The sequence below is a fragment of the Magnolia sinica genome, chromosome 9, assembly GCF_029962835.1.
Source record: "Magnolia sinica isolate HGM2019 chromosome 9, MsV1, whole genome shotgun sequence".
In the NCBI taxonomy this organism is placed as follows: domain Eukaryota; kingdom Viridiplantae; phylum Streptophyta; class Magnoliopsida; order Magnoliales; family Magnoliaceae; genus Magnolia; species Magnolia sinica.
This window is the reverse complement of record NC_080581.1, coordinates 29,045,771-29,053,536: the sequence shown is the minus strand read 5'-3', so window position 1 is coordinate 29,053,536 and position 7,766 is coordinate 29,045,771. Positions and strand designations below refer to the sequence as shown.

Here is a 7,766-nt window from a genome sequence, read left to right as displayed (position 1 = left end):
AATGTATTTAATATATTTATGTTCATACACTTGTACTGACATTGTTTAAATTTATAAGTCTGTAGTTCACACATATTTAGTCATGGCACCAGGTGGGAGATCAAGTCGTTCGCGCACTGGATCTACCCATTCCACCCGTGATACGACGGAGATAACATCAACGTCGCATGCTGCATCACAAGCGTCTGAGCCCTCGGTTGAGTATACATCGGGCACTGCATGTAAGTCTAGACATATATTTATTTAGTGACTTCTGTTTATGTTTAGACTTACATATTTCTTTTACGACAACATTATCGACCAGCCGACGAGGACGTGGACCCACAAGTGGGTTAGTTTAGCAGCGACTTATGCGTGAGGGTAGGGTGACGGTAGAGTTCTCAAAGGACTTCCTTAGACTTGTTGGGGACAATGCCAGGTTGTTTACGTCGAAAGTCTGTGTCTTATGTCGATCTCTGATCCCCGCCACCACCCCCGTTGGGTAGACGTGACAAATGATGTGCGGTAAATCATCCGTCAGCGCCTTTAGGTAAATTTTAGTAAATTAAATTTTCTTTTGTAAAAGTTCATTTACGGTTAAGTTATTTTCTTAATAAGTTTATTGCCTTAATCTATTATTTATGAAACCGTAGGATAAATTTGTCTTAGATTTGAGTGTTCCTTACATTTTTCATGCCGTCGACGGCATGGTCAGGGAGTAGTTCAAGGAGTAGTGCGAAGAGTTACACCAGTGGTACAAGCAGTGCAAGACCCACGATGAGGTCGTACTGTCCACGCTGCCGCACGTGACTATAGACGACTGGCGGATACTCTGCGAGAGATTTTCATCTGAGGCTTTTCAGGTAATATTTACATACTTACGATATCTTAAGGTAATAATTAAATTTGTAATTAATAACAATGTATTATGAATAATGTGTTCAGAAGAGGAGCAAAATAAATTCTGCGAATAGGAAAAAGTTACAAGTGAACGATGTAGCTGGTTCAAAGTCATTTGCATGACATCGTTACGATATGGTCAGAAATTACTGGTGATTATTAAGTTGATATATTCTTTTCATGCATTTATATTAACTTTATTGTCCTTTCAATTGTACAGTGAGATTCTGTCACCGGCCAAGAGCCTGGACCAGTAGACCTCTACAGAGGGACTCACTGTCGGTAGGTGACGGGATCTTGGGTTCATCCTAGAGCTAGCAAGAATTGGGTAAAAATCCTTACATTATAAAATTTAATTGCATTGAATTATAATAATATCATTCGTTATAAAAATTCATATGTTTTCAATAAAGGCGTCGATGGATACCATATGCAGTCAGCCCACTCCCGATGGTAATCAGTGGAGTAAGTCAGATATCTTGAGTGAGGTGCTTGACACCAATTCTGGATATATGCATGGGCTTGGCCATGGTGCTAAGCTCATGACACTCGCTAGAGTTGCCTTCAGTAGATCCGCCGATGGGAAGAGCACCCTACGTCGAGTTGATATCGCAGAGAGAGAGAGAGAGAGGTTCAGCAGCTAAGGGTCGTCATCAATGAGATCAAAGAGCAACTGGAGAGGCGTAGGGAGGAGGAGAAAAGGTGGATAGAGGAGGAGAGGCGACGGGAGGAGTAGGAGAGGATGATCAAGGAGATGCGGGTGGAGCATGAGCGATGGATGCAGGAGATGTTTTAGGCTCTTGCTGCATGCTTTGTCACCGATGCCCCACCACCTCCGCCTTCATCTTTGTGATTTTTTATTTCATTTATGATTTATTTTATATACGAATGTTAAACTTAAATGTAGTTGTACGTGGATGAATGTGCGTTGTATGTGGATGTGGATATGATTTTTTTATTTTATATATGATTTATTTTATATACGAATGTTAAACTTATATGTATTTATGCGTGGATGAATGTGGGTTGTATGTGGATGTGGATAGGATTGTTTGTGTATGGATGGATGTGGTTTGTGTTTGGATGGATGTAATTTGTGTTTGGATGGATGTGGATGTGAATATGATGAAAATATATTGTAACAGGTGTATTTACAGGTGTATATCAGGAATTCTTTTCCTGAATTTTGAAAATAAATGAAACCAGGAAGAAAAAGACTATTACCGATGAAATATTTCATAGGTACAAATTAATACAAAAATTTATACCAAGGATTTATATATGAGATATACTGACGAATTATTTCGTCGGTAATAATGGGCTTATGCCGACGAACATACTCGTCGGTATTATTATTTTACCGATGAATGTACTCGTCGGTAATGTCATTTATCCGGGCTTATGCCGACGAACATACTCGTCGGTATTATTATAGACTTGCTGATGTCATACAGTGGGACCCACAGAGCTTGCTAGATGGACGGGGTTGATAAAACACATATGTCAGTGCGTGGCCCACCATCCAGCAATCTGGACGGTGGGTGTAACACATTACAGTGGCCACACACATCCTGCAAGGGCCCACTTCAGATGGACGGTGTACGTGAAGCCCGCTCGTCTGGTGGGTCCCATGCAGGGCCCACCATAATATATATAATTATATATGTAAAACATATATTTATTTATTTATATTATATATATATATAACATATATTTATTTATTTATATATATTATATATATATATATACACATCAAGTTGCTGCTTGTATAAATAGATGAACGATGAGGATTAAACACACGTGCTGGTGGGTCCCACCGTCCATATTGTTGGACAGTGAGGATGTAATGTCAATACATCAAGGTGGGTCCCACCCCCACCATGTCACACGTGTGGGGTGGGCCTACGTCTCATACAGATGGACGGTATGTAAAATACATACATCAATGGTGGAATCCCATCGTCCATCAGATTGGACGGTGGGGATATAAAATATATACATCTCGGTGGGATCTACGCGTACAACAGACAAGAAGGTGGGACCCACAGAATCGTTGCCTTCAAGACAGTAGCCACATGTTGCTGGATGGATGGTCTGGTACAACACGTACCTCATGATCGGACACATAGAACTTGCTGTGTGAGACAACAACTGCTGCGTGCAGTGGAAGGACGGTTTGGATCTCTCACATAAATGATGTGGGCCCCACGACTGACGACCAGCATGGGTGAAACACATACATCACACAGCCTGAAGGCCTAGACGGTGTGGATTTCACACGTACATAGCGTGGGGTCCACAAATCAAGCTGATGTTTGTGATTCCCTTCATCCAGGGCCTGCCGAAATCCAGCAGCAAGTGGGCCTCATGATCAAACGGTCTGGTCCAAGTGGGCCGCACTCCATCACAAAAGGGAGAGAGAGAGAGAGAGAGAGAGAGAACGGTGGAGATGGGAGGGACCCCGCCACTATGGGTCCCTCTTTGATACAAGGCATACATCAAGATGAGTCTCACCACAAGTGGGCCCTCAAATACATAATAATCAATGGTTAAATTAAATAAAATCACCCACCTTTTATCTTCTTAGACTTCTTCTTCCATCAACGCATCCTAGAGCTCCAAGGGATGCATTTGAAAGGTCGAGATGGTCTTTGCATGGTGGGATTAAGTGGTAGGGAGGTGGGCCACACCAAGCTTCTCCACGGAAGTCATGGACGATTGCTCTCATGGGAGTTGCTTGAAAATGAGAGAGAAATGAGAGAGAGGGGTGATGTAAGGAGAGAGGGATGGTGAGGTATGGGTTTGTTTGAATTTTGGGTAAAAGAGGAATAGGTGGGGAGAGAGAGTTGACTTTGAGAAAGGAAAAGGGATGGGTTACTTGTACTTGTGGTATGGAGTGTACTTGACTTGATTGATTGATTGATTGGTGGGACATGTTGTAGAGATTCTCTCAGAATTCGCAACGCACAGCGTTTCTTCGGAATGAATGCGGGCCCACTGCTCCTAGCCCGGGTATCAGATGGGTGCGCGAGTTACGGCATTGGAACTGCGGCGACGGTGCAGTCGCTAGAGTACAAGTTTCAAGTCGAGTCGACTCCGATACGCAGGACTCGTCTTAGGATCGCGTGCAAACATCGGATACAGGTCGAGGGTTACCGACATTCGACTGGGATGACCACGAAAACCTATGGAACGGTACAGTCTAGGATATGGGTCTTATAACTCTCCCCTCCAAATAAAAATTTCACCCTCGAAATTTACACAATTACACAATTAGACATAACTCATAAGGAAAAAGGAAACATAGTATCATCATATAAAGTCAGAGACAGCATAGAAGATACAACATGTAATCAATCGTCAAAGAGATGGGGATAGCGCTCTCGAATCTCGGCCTCATGCTCCCAAGATGCCTCATCAACAGAATGGTGACCCCTACTGAACTTCAGATCCTAGATTAGAAATGATTGAAACTAGGATACCTTACAACCTTAGAATTTTATTAATGATTAATCTAACAAGACGGTCCTATGAACTGGTCGCGTGAATCGTTGACAACTCCTTACGACTGAGGGTCCTACTGGGCTGCATGAAGTCTGTCTTGTGCCTATTGGGGAGGTGTGTGTTCTCTGTGGTTGTCGGTGTCGCGACTACTGCTGAGGTCCGGATGGTAGGAGTTGTTGTCGCTGCTGCTGGTGGTGAAGGCGGGGACACTCTCGCCAACGGTGTCTCGTCTCGTCGCACCCATGACAGACACCAGTGAACTGCCTTAGAGGTGGTGCTGCCGATGCTCGGATGGATTAACGATTCCTTTGCCTCTGCAGTCGTCGATGTTACTGCTGCTGGGATTTATTGGAGGGGGCCTGCCTCTTCCGGTCTCTTCTTTAGTCACGATCCCTCTGCGAACTAACCCACTCATCCTCATAAATATGGGCCTTCCGTACTATCTTCTCGAAAGTCGGGAGCTCATGCCCAACAACATGGCTTCGGAGACCATAATGTAAGTCGTTCTCGAAATGGCGGACCTTCCGCCCCTCATCATCAACCAAATACGGCGCGAACCTCGATAGCGCCACAAAACGGGCTACATACTGCACCACAGACATGTCCCCCTGTACCAGAGTCTCGAACTCTAACACCCTCTGAAAGCGAATATGGTCGGAGAAGTATTGCTATTCGAATCGGTCAATAAAATCCTCCCATGTCCAGAAAAAATCAGGCCCTGCAACACGAGTGATGGAGGTCCACCAGTGCTCGGCCTCACCCTGGAGAAGAAATACTATCAACCACACTCGCTGCTGGGTTGTACATGTCATAGTATTAAAAATCTTCTCCATATTAGAGCACCATTTCTCGGCTGCTGTCGGATCTGGCTCGCCTTGGAAACGCGGGAGATCAAGTTTTCAGAATTCCCAAAGAAGGGTGCTCGCGTACTCCTCTACCTGGGCTGGCAAAACAATGGGTTGTCTGCCCTACCCTTGAAGGGCGGCCATCACAGCTTGCAAAATTTGCTGTAATTAGGAGGCACTCACGGGTACGGTCGGATCCACACCGATCTCAGGTGGAGGAACGACATCCTCAGGCTGGGGAGCAAGGATCTCTAGTGACAGAGTGGGAGTCGCTCGCATCGCTCTCCTGCGTGGCATGTCCTATAGGAAGGAACAAAGTCACTTATTATCCTTAAATACTCTCGAATATACACACGATAATGAAATTTATCAGAAAGTGTCTAAGTTATTCGAACTCGGGAACCTAATCATTCTAAGTTCTCAACAATCATAAAGTGTAGGGTATTTATCAGCAGATATGTGATGTTATCCTCGGGTATTCCCAAGTTATGCTCTGATACTATCTTTTGTCATGCCCCAAACCCAGAAATCAGATTCACAGGAATCCAGATCGCCGAACCCGGTGCCGACAGACTCCGTAATACCTCATTTTTGGCTCCTAGTGTTCATACGCCAGATTTCGATCCTGGGATCCTACAAGGAGGATTTTTTTTTTCAATGTATATTTAACTCGTAATAAGCATAACCACAAGTATACCGAAATCCCAAAGACAACATCCTCATCACATATCCGCTAATATAAACATTTGAATACAATGCTGAAAGGAAAATACATATATCGAAATCAAAGCCCCAGAAGTCAGCTACATGCTCTAAGCTCCATGCTGCTGCAACCTAACATCACCTGCATGCATCTATCATGCATAAGCTTATAGAAAGCTTAGAGGGTGGTGTAAGTGTGTGCACAAGGTAAGTGTCAAGTATTCAATACGATGCCATAATCATACAACGTCGGAAATACTGGTAAGATCATGAATCATACGATATCAAAGTAAGTAGAAATACTAACAAGTCCATGAGTCAATCAATATTAGAATACGTAATATAGATCAGCTATGTAAATGAGGAGTCAAAAAGAGCCAAATACTAGATGCCGATGATACAATGCAATATACAATTCCTTATGAGTTCACGTATAGCGTCAGCCGTACTTAGACCATATAAATGCAGAAACACAGTAATCCAAAATGCCATATGTCGCGGATGTAATGTAATATGCGGTGCGAATGGAATGACCATGCTAGTGTGTGAAGTCGGGATGATAGTAGTAGTATCACAGACTATAGGGTCCATCACAAGGGACTTCTATCCAAACCAGTCTCATACCTAATTTGGATAGTTAGACTCAACGTGGTAAACTCCTGATCTCAGGTTAGTCGCCTGCTCCAACCAAAATCCTGGCCATTGCGAAGGTACACGTAATAAATAGTTGCGTACCACCAGCCCGAGTGGATAGTGAATGAATGAATGAATAAGTATGCAACTCCTGCTCAATAAGTCCACATATCAGTACAGTTCATCTCTGAAATCATCACCAGGGACTAATACACTCTACACCAGCTTGCCACCCCATCAAGCACACAACTGGGTAAGTGGAAAAGACCTCACTATCCGCCTGGCCAGTAGTCGGCCAATATCTATCCGACACGTCGATAGCAGACACATTCACGAGCTGCTCAAACTCAGTCTAGCTATGCCGACTCCCTTAAGCGAGTACAGCCACACCCCCTCCCAACCGACCATGACACAGTGGGAGACGTGACCTACTGGTATACGGCCCTTATGCGCTCATATATATCCACTCGGTCTCGACGTTGGGGTGTCCTCTGGTACTAAGAGGGTTTAGGAATTTTCACCCAGGGCCATCTATGGCAGCCCGATGCTAATAACATATTTTCGGTGTCCCATCTGGCCATCCATGATATGCATGTGGAGGCTACGGCCCCGATGTTGCTAGGGTGTACTGTAATCACAACACACAATGTCAGATGTATGAGTCATATAATCCAGTCATGCATCAATCCTGCGCATACCGTGTGCTCTTGTGAGACAATCTCCGCCTATCAGGAACTCTCATAACAACCTGCCCAATAATATATGCAATGGTCAATCACATCTCATAATAAACATGCAGATGATGCGTATGGGCATATATCATGATGCTATGTTATCACATACTCATAATCGGTATCAATAACCAACATCGACAATGCTTTGACAATGTGGACATTTAACCAACATTGCCTCCAAGGAATGGCCCGCATAGAGCCTAACATATGGTGGACCCGTGGCCTCACACAAGGGCCTAATATACAACACCATGGGCCTCACTCAAGAGTTTAATATACATCACGATGGGCCTCTCACATGCGCTTAATATACAATACAACGGGCTCCATCGCCTGGCCCTCAAATACACCACAATGGGCCTCATCACATAGGCCTCACATATATTACATATGCCTCAAATGCATCAAGCCGAGGCCGAATGCTCATCAGAATGTGCCTCAAATACAAGCCGCATATACATCACAGTGG

The 7,766-nt window shown here is 44.1% G+C and overlaps 1 long non-coding RNA gene across 1 annotated transcript; it reads left to right on the top strand.

The window, feature by feature from the left end:
• Window positions 1-736: 736 nt before the first annotated feature.
• LOC131256192 (uncharacterized) lies at window positions 737-1,188 on the top strand. The gene is made up of 3 exons (XR_009176644.1): window positions 737-842; window positions 925-1,017; window positions 1,100-1,188. It is a non-coding gene; the product is annotated as an uncharacterized LOC131256192 (long non-coding RNA).
• Window positions 1,189-7,766: the final 6,578 nt, after the last annotated feature.